We start from the raw sequence: 18752 nt of genomic DNA on the forward strand, positions 1-18752 counted from the left end.
CTATATTTTATTTTGTAATTTTTAGTTTGACGTGCTTTAAAAGCGTGTTTTTTAGTTTTTTAAAACTATTTTTATTAAGATATGAAACCTTTTTGGGTGTTGGAACGTATGCTTATATTTATGGTATCATTATTAATTTAGATAATGGATATTCAAATTTAAAATCAGAATACTTATAAGTAAAAAAAAACACTGACATATAGACATATCTTCTTGCAACGAAAAAAAAAAAGTAAAATAAGGATTTATACTTTATTTTCGTTATGTCAAAGACGAATGAATTGGATAAGAACTCTTTAAAAACTTTAGCTACAGAATATTACTACATTAAGCGATTGAATAATTGAATATTGTAATTTTTTACATATTGCCCTGTATTTATTTTGTTATTAAACACCATGCGAGCAAGTCACCTGACCGCTAAACCGCAAAGCCAGGGATAAAATTATAATCTATGTTTCGTGATATATGATATCTGTGCAGCATAAAATTATTCTAAGAGCTATTGCATTAAAACAATGGCTCGTCTAAAACATATGCTCGTGCCTTCAAGTACACGCATATACAAGTTTTAGTTGCGACTTGACGTGTATCATCCGTATTAAATATAGCAATTTAACTTTTTTATAGTTTTAACAATCAGGGTCATTCCCACGATTAAGATATGGCGAATTTAGCTTAAATCCATTAAAATGGTCACGCTACAGAGCCTGCTAAACAAATATGTATAGGATATACCTAGACAAATAGGGCATACTTAAAAGAACCCTTGTTTTGACGGAGTCGGATAACTATTTCATTCTAATATCAAGTTTCATTGAAAACGAATATTGCATCGCTGTATTCGTATCAATGCGCAAATGGTAAATGAAATTTCGAATAATTGTTATTTCTGTTATTCAAGAGATACGAGAGTAGGCTATCGTTATACCTACTTAAATATATAATGAATTTATAACTGCGTGATAAGATAGCTGTTATATATACCGTATTAACGTACACACCTGTAATTTGATAAGGTTTCGATAGTAAACTTGAATACTAGATTTCATAAGTTGGTAGCGATATAAAAATATTGATAAAACACTGTTGTTATTAATTATCGACGATTTCACATCATTTTTTCAGGGAATGTTTTTTAACCGACTGCAAAAACGGAATTTGTTAATGACAGGAACGTGTGTGCAATTTAAATTCAATTTTCTTGTTCACAAATTTTTGAGTTATCTTAATGCATGAAGATAATACCTAAGGCATTATTATTACTTAACCTCTCTATATTTATTAATTAGTACCTACGACGTCACAAGCTCAAAAAATGGCTCAGAATTGATCCTATTCTTAGATGAATCACAAAGTATATATTATGCGTACATAAATATTTCTTGTTCTATATGCTTGGATGGACGTTTGGAATTATTCATGTAATAAAATATAAGGATTTACAAACATAATAAATAATACAATTTCAAGCAAATAAATTTGACCTTGCATTCTACACTAATAATAGGTATTATAGATGCGAAATGTTGTCATAAACCTTGCAGTATTGCCGCTTATCTACCCGAATAACATATAACCATACTATCTTGCCCGTTGTTTGATCCGCACATCCAGTTACACATATATACAACAAACTACACGTACCAATTATCCTAATACTTGACCCGGTTCAATCCAGACGAATCAGGGACAAAGCTAGCAAATAAGATAAATCATGTACCTGATGGCTAACCCACGTTACCTGTCCACCATCTGCCCACAGGCTTCCGTCGAACATTACTATAATTACCTAATAGTGTAATTCTCACGGTGACTCATAGACAAAAGATATCATATGCAATTACGCCATTACGCCGTTCCGTGCTGTCATGTGAATTACGTTTGGTTGAAGGTGGAATCACAAAGACTATTATGGATGTGGGTATTGTGGATAAAAAAAGATTTTGCGTATGATATAAGTATATGTAATATAATGATTATGTTTTGTTGTTTTTGTAAATGTCAGAGATTGTGCTTAAAGAGGGGTTGATGTAAATCTGTGTTCGTAGGTATATGTCGTACTGATTTTTTTAATGACACAGCAAATAATAATAGACCAAACTGTTTGCTCGTTCTCCGCTTGGATCAAACCACAGAAACAATGTTATAATTTGTTCTGTTTAGTCATTATATACTTACAAACTAACAAACAATTGAATGCTTCCTTTTTATAATACTTATAGTGCAGATATTACTGTAACTCGCGGCGTCACTCACGTGGTACTCTGGCAAAGCCTATATGCGTATCCAGACTGTAATCTATCTGTGATACAGATACAATAAGATGTTTCTGCGGAAAAGAGTAACAAACATCCATACTTACACACTTTCGCGTTAATATTATTAGTAGGAAGTAGGATATCATATTATAGACCGTCATTCGGTAAAAAATCGGTAGACAAACCATGTACCACGCAGATGGAAATAGTACAAGTTTCTTAGTGGGTGGGATCGTGGTAATTTCATCTTGAATTAGTTATTTTAACTATTAGTGGGAGGTGTTCTAAAGTGTGCTAATAGCCTAGTTAATAATTAAAGTAGGAGCAAACAATTAAACAATTCTTCGAGAATTAATATAGGTCAAACTTCTTAGTGGGCCAGTATTGGTTAGATTTGTGTAGCGTGGTGAACACATGTTTGATACCGTAAATACATAATTATTTTTCCTAAATTGCCTATTATTGTCAACTATAGCATTATCATCTTTATAAAGGACTTTGAGATATCTAAGTCTAATAAATCTAATCACTAGCATCCTTTCAATGTCCTACCAGTCGTAACCAGTAGCTGTATAATTTAAAACTATAGTAAATTCAGATCAATTACCGATTACCGATTCATTGTGTAGTATTATATTTATTAATATTTGTTTTCTTATGTGTCTAAGTTATATTATTATACGTAAGTAGTGTTAGAATGGATATTACAGTCACATCGATTAAGTTATTGCGCAAAGGTACAAAATATCCGAATAATACTACTAATATTATAAAGTTTGTAAGTATGGATGGATGTATGTATTCATGGCTGTTTGTTACTGTTTCACGCAAAAACAACTGAACCGATTGCAATGATATTTGGTACGTAGATAGCTGGACAACTGGAATAACACATAGGCAACTTTTTATCCCGTTATCCTACGGGATACAGACTTACGCGAGTGAAACCGCGGGGCGCAGCTAATAAGCTATATATTAGATACGATAGATCTTTTTTTCCAAAAAACGCATATTCCACGTCCTGGGAAGGGAGGTACCACTCCAGATTCTAAAAAGGGACCAATAGGCACCAATTTTCTATAAAACAAACAATAATAACGTCTATCGAAAACCCACGCAGTTAGTCGAGTAATAACGAAAATACATATTAGTCAAATCGAAAGACCTTCGTTTTCGGGAACCGGGAATCCGGGAACGCCGGTTGTATATTGAGAAATTAAATCTATATTATTAATGCAAATATTATATTAAAAGCTACAAACATTTCGAATTATACCCCTAAGCTATATTATAACACATTGAAGGATATGTCCCTTTGACAAAGCATTCAATTAGAGTCAAGTGCTGGATGGATCGAACCTAATAGAATTTCATTCAGTTAATTCACTTACTGAGTACGTTATATGATATAACGTTCTTAGTTTTAATATTTGATAGTTATAGGGCTGAAGGAAACTTTTTTTTTTGTAGTTCTTAATTATTATTTTGGTAGATGAAATAAACGAGACAGTTTTCTTATTTCTTATAATCTTTTGATCAAAAATATATGACTAAGTATTAGGTACATAATACGTGGACGTTTTTTTTTAATAAAAAGCATACAGTGATGAAATACAGGTTAGAAATTATAGCAATAACAACTGTCTTTGTTTCGTGTAGGTAATTTTACATATAGGTTAAATATTCCTATCTACAAAATATTGGGTGGGTGATGTGGTAAATATTAAACAATATTTTACTTTCTACCAATATCATAAACGCGAAAGTTTGTAAGTATGGATGGATCGATGGATGGATGGACGTATGTATGTTTACTTCTCTTCCACGTATCTTATCGTATCTGTATGGAATTTTGTACAGAGATTTTAAATTGGATTAACACATAGGCTACTTTTTATCCGGGTCGAACGCGTGTGACGCCGCGGGTTACAGCTAGTAATGTTTATCTAAACATTTAATTACTTTTCTACACAGTACAGTCAATTAAAAAAGTAATTAAAATTATATCTTAATCTTAATAAACAATTAATTTAATTGCAGTATTGTGATACTTAGTTAAACAAGTTTAATTTGAAACCGATTAGCATCTGGTCCAATTAGTACAAGAGTACGTTGTAATTGGAATCTAAATTCTAGACAGCCTATATCCATTCCTAAAGGCATATCGTGTATATTTGTACCGTCCTAATAAATGTCCTTTACGTGATTTCGAGCGACGATGACTCAGCGGTGAGGACTTCGGATTTCAATCCAAAACTGGGCGGATCGAGACTAGTCGAGAGAAAAATGTATTTACTTTCAATTTGTCAGCATATGATCACTGCTCCAAACGGTGGAAGACAACATTGTGAGGAAACACGCAAGTCCATCACTTAAAAGTTCGACGACATGTGACATATGCTATATGCTAGCATTTGCCAGCGTGGTGGATTATGGCTTGAAACTTCTTAGGGAGCCCGTGTCCCTGCAGTGGGAACAAATATGGACTGGCGGTGATGATGATGATGTCCTTTCAAATTCATTAGATAAAATATGCTAGATTGCTAGCTATTTAAAATCAAATATTCAGTTAACTTTTATAAAACTATGTTTCGTTACGCTAAATTCAGTTAAGTAATAATTACGAATTAAGTAGACTTTCTCATTAAAACAGTGTCTGAATCACTAGATTTCACGGTCTAACTTTATCATTATTGCATAAACAATAATCAAGCGACACAAATCCGTAAAAGCGTACCTATCGATTTATATTTTAATTAAACTTCTGTTAAAACAAACTTCATACTTTAAATACTTACAACACAAACCTTACACAAATCAAATCTATTGTCGGCTACTTTATATTTCCTTTGTTCTACACATCCGTTCATTGTACAGCTAAAGAAAGCGACATTTCTAAACAGCATCCTATGTTATTTACGATTTAACACAAGAATAGTGTTTGTAAATCGCAAATACCTTCCCACGCTTGACCGGACGAAAAACAGGTCCGCGTTGCATACCAAAAGGAAATCACCGGCATCCAACGAGAGTAATTATTATTTTAAAGTACAAAAAAACTGGTTGACATACCTCAATACTCGTTATCCGTACAGGGCACAAAAACTAAGACACACACATAACTCAAAACTTACAATGCGAAAGTAATTTATGTGAGTTCGCTTTAAACAATTCGATTCGATTATTAGAACACGCGGTCACTGCTATCGCGCGGTAAATAATACGTGCTCACTATTCGAAAGTCGGAGCTAAACTGGCGTCCGGTCAGCCTCAGCAATCAGCTCATGGCTCGTCGTGAATGCGAGATCTGGATACTACGCTACGGCCATTCAGGTATGGCAACAACCTCTGAGACAATTGCTTCAACTAAAATTAATCTTTATGCAACTGTGATAATGATAATAATTCAGTAACAAGCACTTCGTGATAAGACTGCGTCGATATCAGCCAGCGTCTAGGATCCTGTTGAGCGAGAGAGCAGATGTTATACGTATGGGTTGGAAAGAGATGAATATATTTCTAGTTCGACATAGAGATGAGTGAACCGTGAAATTTTTATATTCTGTTCGCAAAAACACAGCATCGGGACAATAGTAGGGAATGCACCTAGGGTGTTCAACTTTTAAGTACTCCTTTTTTAAGTGCAACCCTTGACGATTTAGAAATCAAACGTTTAAAGAATTTTTAATAGGCATTGTACATTGAGCTGTAGTAGATAACATAAACACCCTACACATTCACAATGATTATAACTACAATTCAAATGAAAAGGATAAATCACAGATAATATTATTTTGATCTTATTGGTGAATAGTGTTAAAAACACCGCTCTAAGATTGATTTGGGATTAAACTAAATTCTAAAGTGATTGATACATTGTTTATACTTTATCTTAATATATATAAAACTCGTGTCATAATGTTTGTCCTCAATGGACTCTTAAACCACTTAACCGATTATAATAAAATTCGCACACCATGTGCAGTTCGATCCAACTTGAGAGATAGGATAGTTTTTATTATAATTTAGATTATAATAAACAACTTCCCGGGCGTAGCCATGGCGTACAGCTAGTTGTATTATATTTAATGTAACATGTATTATGTTAAATGGTAACTCACACTTGCTCAATTTAAAATAACGAATCGGAAACTGTTTTACGATAGCAAGTATCGACATGTTCTTGCATGTATTTATTTGTGCCTTCTGACTGAACATTGAAAATTTTAGGTACTCTTGTACGCAAAAAATACTAAACCGATTTGGTTGAAATTTGATATTTCATAATAATGGCCTTCATTGTACAGTCTAGTATTTTGCTATCTGTGGTATGTGTATGTTTTGTTAATTAAACCTAGAGCCACGTTTAATATCCAAAATATCCGCATAATCTGCATTTTAATCTAATTTTAAATACTTTAACTCTAAATTAGGCACCTAAGCCCTTAATCTTTAAAAAATATTAATTTCTGGGAAGACAATCTATTAAAGTTGGCAACACCAGGTGCAAATGTACCTCATCTCAAATTAAAATAAAGAAGGATCGCGCCATTGTTCCAGTCTAGAACATTCTTCCCGTATTTATGCTCTAGTAAAATTATGTATTCTCTCGAGATTAAATGTACAACGTAATTATTATAATGCAGCAGTAACAAGGTTTGATATTATCATTGTTATATTTCAAACGTTTAGGGGTAAAAAGGTTTTACAAGTGTAGATAAACTTTTGAAGCAGAACCACGCAGAACTATGAATGTCAAAAGAATTCAACAGCTTTGTGCTCTGATATTACCTTACTTGGTGCGTGTTCCATTTATATAATTGTTATTATTTATAATCATTTTGCAAGTTCAATCACATAGAATTCTCCCATAGCACTTGTAAGTAGAAAATTTCCAATATTTGAATTAGCCATAGAGCATTTCAGCCAAAGGATTTACGGCATCCTAAAAGATGAAATTATCTTTAATGATCAACCAGTACTGAGGAATGCGAGCGGCGCTGAATTAAAATCGAATATCTCGCAAAAAACTGGCCACGACTGCGGTTACCTTGGTCTGATGTAATCATATATTTATTATAAATAAATGGAGTTTCAATTGTGTATTTAACAGCAATAATGATGTTAATCATATTGAAACATTTAACGCCAAAATTATATCAAAGCCATACCAGTACTGTGAGATCAATTAATTTCACCTTTGTATGTGTACAATGAGAATTTCGAGAGAACCCCTATTCAACAGTGAAGAGAAGTACCTGTTATTCATTGTATGGTGCTTCTTTGTCGTTCACCGCGGTGTCTCGTATAATAGGACCGTTTTTCTTAAAATCTCTAAAACATATAAATGACAATGGGTGCCCGCGATTGCTTAAACTGAGCTGATAGATCGTCAGATGTAAGGATTGGAAAATATGCAGAGAGCTGCAAATCCGTTGCCCGCTTTTAAGGGAAAAGGAGAGAATTTCAAAGAGAACGAAGGAGTGGAATTAATGGTAAGGAAAATGATACGGACCTCCGACTCCCCAATTCTCCGTTCAAAACACAGTAGCTAATAGTAACACAGTAGTAGTAACTACTATTATTATTATATGACATCTTCAGGGGCGCATTGGAGATAACTCTTTATCTGTTTGTATTTAACTAGCTTTTGCTTGCACATAAATTAATTAATTCGGAGTAACTTAATAGATGTTATTATACATATACACCTTTGCGTTGCGTAGTTTAAAAGATTAAAGCATACATAGGGACATATGGACAGAGAAAGAGACTTTATTTTATACTATGTAGTGAAGAGCTTATTCAAAAACAATTTATGTCGCTCAGGTACAACCATACTTATAATAATTAAGATACAATTATTACAACTACAATTTTAAGTACACTAATCCGAGGTGAATCCTTTATTATAAAACTTAAGGGCTTTGTGACGAAGCGTGCTCGACTCCCACATAAAAAATTCTTGCAGAAGTAAATGTAGAGTAACTTCCACTTAATATTTGAGCAAATTATAAATGATTATTGCTTAACAAACACGACATAAAACTGATAATATAACATACCAGCTGCGCCGCTACAAGTCCGTATCCCGTAGGAATATCGGGATAAAAAATTGCCTATGTGCTAGTCCAGTTGTCCAGCTGTCTACGTACCAAATTTCATTGCAATCGGTTCAGTAGATTTTGCGTGAAAGAGTAACAAACACAAACATCATTACAAACTTTCTCATTTATAACATTAGTAGGAAGTAGGATATAGTAGGATAGGATAGTAGGATACATAAGACCTGAGCTGCATAAGATTTTGAGCAATACAAACTGATAATAAATTATAACGACAGTGAATAATCGATAATGATCACAGCATCCGGTTATATAGGGTCAAAATTATTCAGTTTCTCAGTGATAAGGGCGGTGAATCAAAGCTCTTATATTATGTACTTATTATAAATCTTCTACACGTCCAATAGTAGTTTGAATCAAATTAACTCAGCAATTGCCTAACCGATATTAAAAATTCTATCACGAGTAGAAAGACAAATTATTTCGTAGCTGGCATTATTTTCGCGGATAACTCCGACGGCCCGTTTCCTTTTCCTCACCCGAACCAGTCTATTCCTTCTTTCCAGTCGTTAATCCATTCCTTTTCCCTTACCCCAAAAAAGCGGGCAGCGCATTCGCAGAGGATCTACCTTTGCGAATGTTCATGGGCGGTGGTGATCGCTTACCATCAGGCGAACCACCAGCTCAGTTGCCCGCTATGACATAAAAAAAAAAAAAACTACTTAACATATATACATAATCATAAAGTAAACAACATGAATATATTAATACCATATAAATGGAATTTATTTCAAATCATTATATAAAATACGCAAATTGCAAGGCCAGTGTAAAGCAATACGGGTCGACTCGGATTAATTTACGCAGTTCAAGTAGTAGATACATGGGCACAAACAAGGCTGTGTTATATATCATAGTAAAACATAACACCTTTATATATTTATGCATATATGATCGGCTATTAGGGAAGTTCTAAGGATGTCCTATGTCCAGCAGTGGGCGTATTACGGTTGCAAATACGGAGGCAGCGATATTTCTTTATTTCATAATTATAAATCACTAGCTGCGCCCCGCGGTTTCACCCGCGTAAGTCCATATCCCGTAGGTATATCGGGATAAAACGTCTCCAGTTGTCCAGCTGTCTATGTACCAAATTTCATTGCGTTGCAATGAGTTTTATAAACTAAAAAATATGTGTTTACTTTGTCTTTGTATAGTATATATATAATATTAACCTAAAGATAGAAACATTTATTTGACTTCACAAAATTACAATTAAAAGAAAAACAGTAAAATTAAGACAACGCAATACAACAATTAAAACAAAGAAATAAATATTTAAATAATAATAATATGAATTTTTCTGTACTAATTACTAAATTTTTCTGTTCTTACCCTACCTTTGGAAGGTTTACATTATATTATCGTCAAAATAATTATCTTTTGCTGAGTCCGAACGACATTGATGAATGACAAGAACAATTTATTTAAGTACTTTCATCTCCCATGTTATTATTATAATATTTAATAGAAAATACTTAGTTTTGTTTTGTGATAAATTACACATACACACATATATAACACTAGCGGTCCGCCACGGCTTTGCCCGTGGTATATATATATAGCACCTACAGCCGTCCTCAATAAATGGGCTATCTAACACTGAAAGAATTTTTCAAATCGGACCAGTAGTTCCTGAGATTAGTATGTTCAAACAAACAAACTCTTCAGCTTTATAATATGAGTATAGATATATTATTAAAATGAAAAATACCAAAGTATTTTATGGTAAATCGCTGCTATAGTAAGGCGAAAAACGTGGATTAATATTTCCTCTTAACGACTAAATCGTTTCACTCATTTATATTGCTTGATATTATATGATAATCCATTGATTATACGTGGATTCGAATTAAATTACAATAATAAAATAAAAATATTGTACAGTTTTCTCTTCTCATGTTATTAATTATTAATCATCATTTAGGGTATATTTAATATACATGGTTCTAATCATAACTATCGTTTTATAATTTATTTTCTCAGTTCTGTTATCACAACGCCTTATTTTTTGCTCATCTACCTCCTTCAAATGTCTAACACCTATCTCCGTAAATATCTCTTCTTACTCAATGCATATGGCAGTCTAGAAGAGATCACCACCTAGCGATATGACCGCCGTTTGTACATGTTTCTCTCTTATGCTATCCTCTTTCTGTATTCCATTACTATGTGTGCAATAAAGTACTAAATAAATAAATAATACATTATGAATAAATACACATTTATTGAAATTTCTCACGGGTTCTCGGATAACATGTACAAAGACCACAGAATCATATCTTAAGTGCCCATAAATTCAAACCAGTATATCATTGTATTGTCATATGTATATCATTTCAACAATAATAAAACTACGCTATGATTGACGCCTTCGCTTCGAAATACTAGATGATGATACTCATATCACAATGTGTCATAGATCTAAACATTTACAAATAAAACGCAAAACTAACTCTTATAATTGTCATACTAATTGAGTGTAATCGGGCGACTAGCTCGCACAATTAGAGTTGATTGACGTGATAACGTGGTCAGTATTCGTTAGAAGTAGTTCACACGGTACATCATGAATACTTGGAATTGCTTTTACCCTATTTTGCTTTAACATCATGGCTTGGCACCAATCGTACGATACTGACGCATATGTATATGTAAAAATTTTCCGTTTTTGCCTCTCTTTATATTATGTGATCTAAGCCATTATGTGTTTCTAGGCTAATAGACTATGTGTATTGAGTAGCGTAAAATTGTAAGCGAAATACGAAATTTATAGCAAAATCAAAACAATTCCAAGAACAATGTGGAAGACGAGCACGTGTCGGCATGAATTGAGCCAACTCGCACATTGGCCACTCGTAGGGATGTACCACACCCGAGGGGGTCGCGGACGTATTTTAACCAGCTCCCGTGGCCCCTTCATTCAAGTAGCTCGACGGAACACAGTGGGGTTTTGGTCGGTAAGAATCCGACATAACCCACGGCTCCATCCCCGGGGACCGTGGGTATCTATGCAAGATTTCCCCACTATAAAAAAAAAGGATGTACCACACTCCCACAGAAGACCGGCGCGAAATAGTAGCATGCCACTGTGCTCGCACGGTGAGTAGGGGAGCCGGAGGCCCGTTTTTTTTCATCACCCCTCCAGTCCACTCTTCCTTTTTAATCTTCAATCCTTTCCTTTACCCTACACCTTAAAAGCAGACAGAGCATTCGTACAGACGCTTCCTTTGCGATTGGGCACAGTGGTGGTGATCGTTTACCATTAGGCAAACCACCTCAGTTACCCCCTATGACATAAAAAGTAAGATAATAGTACAAAAATGAGAGGAAACATGTATTCCGGTCGATCTGTTTTTCTGTCGATATATTTAAAAATAAATAATTTTTTCTACTAAATTCCTTGATAACTTGCCAATTTATGTTATAAGCACGCTTTCTAATTGGTCCATTGTGTCGTATTTTTTATGTTTCAAATGCTATCTCCACTGGTCTATAAGGCCATGTCTTGTCTTGTCTCTTGCTGATACGAGTACATATGATGATATCCTATGCATAGACTCTCATGCCTTGTGCTAACGCCCCGAGAGAGTATAGAAAATATCCATTAGTTTCTAGAAATTGCCACCTTACAACACACCAAAGTACTCCCGGCTGATTAATTCTCTCGTAAATCGAAACACAGTTTGGTCCTTCCAGATACTTCGAATATATAGCTCACGTATTGCAAGCTGATAAACACGCATTAAGAATTCCATTTATTGATGCGGAACACAGCCGTTCCTTTGATTTCACATTACCTGGGAACTGTATTTATTTCAGACATATATATAACAACCAGCATCCTAGCTGGGACAAACGTAATTTCAACCACCTTTAAAAAGAAGTAATTTCTGAATGGGCTTGTTACCTTAGAACTTTGCACTGGGCTAACCGATATTGATGATTCTTTTTTTATTAGAAAGGTGCCTCCTGTGTCCCATTTAAATTTGGTTTAAAGTTTTTTGTTAAAAATAATGAATACAATATAATTCAAAGGTTACATTTTTCAATTCAAAAAATGTTTACCAGATCTCCTAGTTTCTCCTAGTTTTTTTGAACTATCTATATTTACTGCAGCTTTTCTCACCGATACAGATACAAGTTAACTCTAACGTAGTTCGTCAATATTCGTACATATTTGCGGAACGTCAGATGTCTGTTAAGCTTTAAAGTTTCATCTGGTATACATATAAAATGAAATAAATCACAATACTAATCAATATTTTTAATTATCGTTGCCGAGATTGTGTTACATATCGTTGTACAAAATAAATAGCTGAGCATTTTTACATCATGTAGCCTTCACATTTTTACATATCAACAGCAACAAAAGTTTAATAACTATATATTATTTACACAACACAAAATATAAACTGAAACTTGAATTCATAACGTATCCGATTTCATGATGAAAAATATTACTGGATTGCAGTTTTCCAATCAGGCTACCTTTGTGCCAGCAAACAATGATTTTAATTAAACAGAGCTACCGACACACAAATATTCGCTGAAATGTTTTTGCCTAACGTTATATTACGAACAATTTTGTGAGAGCCTTATTTTCTTTTATATTCCTTAATTGTAACCTAAAAGATTTTGTTGAAAAGTGGGTTTAATTGAGATAAAAGCGTTACGGGTACTAACGATTTTTTGCATTCGACGAGCAGGTTTTTTTTTCAAATTATCCGCCTGGTATTTACGTATGTCATATATAGGATTTTAAACGAATAACTCAATATACATCAGGCAGATAAATTTATCATATTAAGCGTTGAGATCCGACGTATCAAGAAAATTTTCTAATAATGGTCGACTCGGTCGGTTCTAAAGAGACAAGTACATATATACACCAATACAATTATAGTTGTTTGACTCAGAAATATTGTAACAAAGGACTCTTTAAATATTGTATACTGAAGATAATACAACTTGATGCAGCGAAGCATTTATAATCTACTAAATGCTGATCTAAACCCGATACAATGTTCTGTGTTATATGACCGGCGTGACGCAAAGCAATGAGACGAAAGATGAGTACCATTTCTAAAGGGTACATTAAAAATCGAAGATTTGATATACTAAGAAAACTTACTTGAGAGTTGGCTGTTATTTGCTACGTACACTTCTAAACATTTAAGTACTGAAGGTTTTCAGCACTCCTCAAAAACTTTGATCAATGTTCACGCTTCGTGAATCACTCGAGTTTTAGCGAATAGTTTTAATATTAAACTTAACAAGCCCTCTTACTTTACGCTTGACGGCTTCTAGTTATTCATTTCGACATACTTTTTAATAAAGTTTCAGTATTTTTAAGCGTGCTCTGGTATTTTACGGAATGTTTTATGAGAAGCGTTTTTACAGAACACTTTTCTTCTTGTATTGTAAAGATTCTCAACATGATGTATCATTAGTACGATATCATAAATACATACTATGCTACTAGAAATTATTCATAATAACCCTTCATTTTATCTGCATGTCTGCATACCAATATCGAATTGGGCCAGCTCCCATCGGGGAAGTATCACACCCCCACAGAATACCGGCGTAAAATAATAGCATACTTTTGTGTTTCGTACGGTGAGTGGGGGAGTCGGAGGCCCATATCCTTTTCCTTACCCTTCCCAGTCCTTTCCTTTATTCCTATCGCCAATCCTTTCTTAATCCCTTCCCAAAAAGTCGGCAATCCATTTGTAGAGGCGTAAGGTCTGCAATGGACCTTGGACCTTATGCCTCTCCAAATGTTCATGGGCGATGGTAGCGCTTATCATCAGGCGACCCACTAGCTCCAATGCCGACTATAACATACAAAAAAATAGCTTTGATTAATAATTTGGATACTTAACTTTGCGTGCACGTGGAGCTCGAATTGTGAAGAGGTTTAACGATTCTACACCTTTTCACGACCAAATTAATGTAAAGAAAAAAATCGTGGTATCAATTTTATTCTTTTAGTCACGAGACATCATCACGAGATCCCTTTTCATGGTTTCCTGTTCTTTTTAGTTTTCCCTTTATACTTCTTTTGCCACGTATTGTGTTTCGTGTTACGTTTTTTATCATATTTCCATTTCTTAATTGCTTCCATTACTTCATTATTTAAGAAACCATTTAGAAACATTCTTTTCAAGAGCGGTTTTACCTGTCCAATCTTTACGTCGACTCCGTGTCCAATGCTTGGTATTGGATGTCTAGTTTTTGCTTTTAAAAATGGCAAGTCAATATCATCTATATAATAGCTATCTTGATATTTAACTCTGTACCAACCTCCATACTTTTTCTTGTACCTGTCATCAGGATACTTTTTATCCCAGTGTTTGGGATCTTCCCAATCATAATAATGGTAATCATATTTAGGTCCCTTCCAATCCTCATAATGATAATGATATTTAGGTCCCTTCCATTCATCGTAATGATAATTATATTTGGGACCTGTCCAATTTGGGTAATGATAATGATATTTAGGTCCCTTCCAGTCATCGTAATGATAATTATATTTGGGACCTGTCCAGTTCGGATGATGGAAATGATATCTAGGTCCTTTCCAATCATCATAATGGTAATTAAAATATTTGGGTCCTTTCCAGTCATCGTAATGATAATCAATCTTGGGACCTGTCCAATTTGGATGATGATAATTATATTTAGGGCCCTTCCAGTAATCATAATGGTAGCCATATTTGGGGTCTGTCCAATTCGGATGATGGATATGATATCTAGGTCCGTTCCAATCATCATAATGGTAGTTATAATATTTTGGTCCCTTCCAATCATCGTAATGGTAACTATATTTAGGTACCGTCCAATTAGGACGGTGATAATGATATTGAGGTCCTCTCCAGTCGTCGTAATGATAATTATATTTTGGACCTGTCCAATTGTGATAATGATAAGGATGATGATGATATTGAGGTCCTCTCCAATCGTCGTAATGGTAATTATATTTTGGACCTGTCCAATTATGATGATGGTAAGGATGATGATGATATTCAGGTCCTTTCCAATCATCATACTGGTAATTAAAATATTTAGGTCCCTTCCAATTATCATAATGGTTACCATATTTGGGCCCTGTCCAATTAGGATGATGATAAGGATACTTAGGTTCTTTCCAATCTTCATAATGATAGTTACCCTTCCAATATTCATTAATGTGGCCATATTTAGGACTTGTCCAGTTAGGATCATAATGATGATGATATTGAGGTCCTCTCCAATCGTCGTAATGATAACCATATTTAGGTTCAGTCCAATTCGGATGATGATAGGGATACTTAGGTTCTTTCCAATCTTCATAATGATAGTTACCCTTCCAATATTCGTTAATGTGGCCATATTTAGGACTTGTCCAGTTAGGATCATGATGATGATGATATTGAGGTCCTCTCCAATCATCATAATGATAGCCATATATAGGACCTCTCCCATCATGATGATGAAAATGATATTTCGGTCCTTTCCAATTGTCATAATGGTAGTTAGAATATTTAGGTCCTTCGTGTTCAATATAATTTAAGTAATTATAATCAGGAGGTTTACCGATATATCGTCTGGATATAATTGGTTTTTTGTCGGGTATAAACATCGTAATCGGTCTGTATGTGTGTCCCGGTTTTTCAGTAACGATGTCGATGGGTACAGCTGCTTTTGTGCCATTTATGGAAACTAAAAAGTTTGAATCACAAGTTGTATTATTTTATCATCATACTTTACAAGTTATTAGGAACAGTAATATAGAATTAAAATAAATACATATCTTTTTCATGTACACTTTTATAAGAATTGATCAATAGTTTGTTATTTAAAGCGACTAAACACGAAATTTCGCATATGTTAATTGTTTTCAAACAAGTAGAAAAAAACACAAAAACAAATTTACACTTCATAAAAACTTAAGAAGCGTCAGTTTATGTTTTTCTTCTTTATATGTCGATAAAACTAAAAATTAATGAGTGGCTTTACTTGACTGATCAAGAAAAATCATTTTAAAAGTTTATTATTGCAAGTTGAGCACCTTTAAGCACAAATTGAATTGGATGAATTCATACCGGATAATTACTTCCTACCTCTGCAATGTTTATAAGCGTTGGTGATCGCTTACCTACCATCTGTTAACCACAGCTCAGTTGTATTTGTAATACCAACGTTTAATTTTACAAATAAATCTACATACTGTTAAGTGATAACACAAACATTCGTCTATATTCAATATTCAATAAAACGCCAAAGCGTCCGCATCCAATTAAATTAAAACTTCAAATTCGACTCACACAAGGACATAAATTTCCAATAAGTAATGAAAATAAAAACAGCTCTCCCCGTTTTATTGTAAAACATTCGTAAACGGTGAAATATGAACTCGTTCCGAAATCGACACGAGCTGTTATCACAAACTCATTTCCATTTCTGAATTATAAAAGTGATTGTTAGACCAATGCTAGTAAATAAAGTGGAATATCAAATAGGTTTCTCATACGTAAAGTTAAAGGGAAGTGGTAGAATTTTGTAACCGAAAATTCATATTTAGAAAAGTCTCCAAAAGAGAAAGCTTTAGCCTTAATATGGTATATCTGTTGTCCGTACCTGCGCACGCGTGGATTCTGGTACAAATTTCCACTCCCCAATTTATCTCCTTGGAATTAGCGGATGCCTATATCGTGGTTCTTAGTGGCTAACGTACGAAATTTCGCAGTCGAGCACGCTTCGGCACGAATTGGGCCAGTTGGCATCGGGGAAGTACCACACCACGACAGAAAACCGGCATGAAATAGTTGCATGTTTCCTGCGGTGCGTGAGGGAGCCGGAGGCCCGTTTCGTTTTCGTTGATATATCAGGCAGCCACCTTTGCGCTTAATGTAATAATGACATTATGTATGTGAACTTAATTATAGGTGTGTGCTATTTGCTCTCAAGATTAAACGTTCAATGTGCAATTATTAAAATTGTAATACAGCTTATTGGTTTTCATTTTACAGAACTTATAGAAATCATTTTACATAGAATATATTTAGTGAGTTTCATTTCAATTGCTTTTTTATTTTTTATTTCTTGATTTCAATCGTTTTGTTAGATTTCAAGTTACTCTATATATAATAGGTACTAGCTGCGCCCCGCGGTTTCACCCGTGTAAGTCCGTATCCCGTAGGTATATCGGGATTAAAAGTTACCTATTATATTAGTTATATGTTAATCCAGGTGTACAGCTATCTACGTAGCAAATTTCATTGCAATCGGTTCAGCAGTTTTTAAGGTGAAAGAGTAACAAACACACACGCATCCTTACAAACTGTCGCATTTATAATATTAGAAGGACAAGTTGTTTGTTGCTGCTTGTTTTAACATACATCTACTAATTAAATTTTACTCCCATAAAACCTTATAAATTTGCATAATGTTGTCTTCAATTTACACGGGCTTAAAAATGTAACAGTGCATATTTTCACTGTTTTTCTAGAATTTAATTTTCCAAGAAAAGAGGAAAGTAGGGCTCACCAATTTGATGCGAAAAGTTAAGACTATTAAAAACTTTTTAATTAACTGCATACTTTTGAATGAAGTAGACATTTTCACCTAACGTAAACTAAATTTGGAATTGCGAATTTTTCAATGGAAGCAGAAGGATTATATTTGTGAAACCACGCAGCAGTAAATGATGCATAATATCATATATAAAACTGTATAATATAAAAAATAAAGTGTTGCATGGAAGTGCAAGTGTAAGCTTCACCTCTACGCGTTCTTGAGAAAAAGATAAACAAACATCATCAAAATGATCCCATAAGAGTTCCGTTTGCTCCTTTTGAGGTACGAAAGCTTAAAAAAGACATGATCATAATAAAACTGAACTATTAGTTCTATAAGAAAGTTATAAACCATATCATAATCAATCATCAATAATTTTCTATGTATCATACATTTACGAGTCGCTACTTGTAAATTATGAAATTGTATAATTACTCTGCATAATTTTGAAGAAACATAATACAGTCGAATATGAATTATATTACCAGTATTCTTTCTTGCGAGTCGTAAATGTTCAATTTGCTTTATTATTTTGTTTTTTTTAAAGTATTAATTAGTAGCAAATAATGCAATATAGATACACACACATTTATAACATTTACAAATCAATGATCTCGGCCGGGTCTGTCGGTAAGCTGGGCTGCACACACACGCACGTTACGTTAAGTGTGTCTACTCAGGAATAAAAGTACGCGATTCATTGAATTCTATTTATTATACTTAAAATTCAATTACTATTAAATTACTTGTTGCTTGAAGAATAATCAATAAATTTCAAAATGATTGCCTGTATTGCCATCGT

At 33.9% G+C, this 18752-nt stretch overlaps 1 protein-coding gene across 2 annotated transcripts in view; it reads right to left on the bottom strand.

Moving 5' to 3' along the window:
• Nucleotides 1–5543, bottom strand: part of LOC119839888 (rho-related GTP-binding protein RhoN-like) — an 87699-nt gene extending 82156 nt beyond the window's left edge. The window contains exon 1 of one of the 2 annotated variants that reach the window (XM_038366318.1): nt 5334–5543. The gene's annotated coding sequence lies outside the window, so the exon portion shown is untranslated. The remainder of the gene's footprint in view (nt 1–5333) is intronic. The other variant, XM_038366319.1, reaches the window with a different exon arrangement.
• Between the last annotated feature and the right edge of the window lie 13209 nt (nt 5544–18752).

The sequence above is a fragment of the Zerene cesonia genome, chromosome 5, assembly GCF_012273895.1.
Source record: "Zerene cesonia ecotype Mississippi chromosome 5, Zerene_cesonia_1.1, whole genome shotgun sequence".
NCBI lineage: Eukaryota > Metazoa > Arthropoda > Insecta > Lepidoptera > Pieridae > Zerene > Zerene cesonia.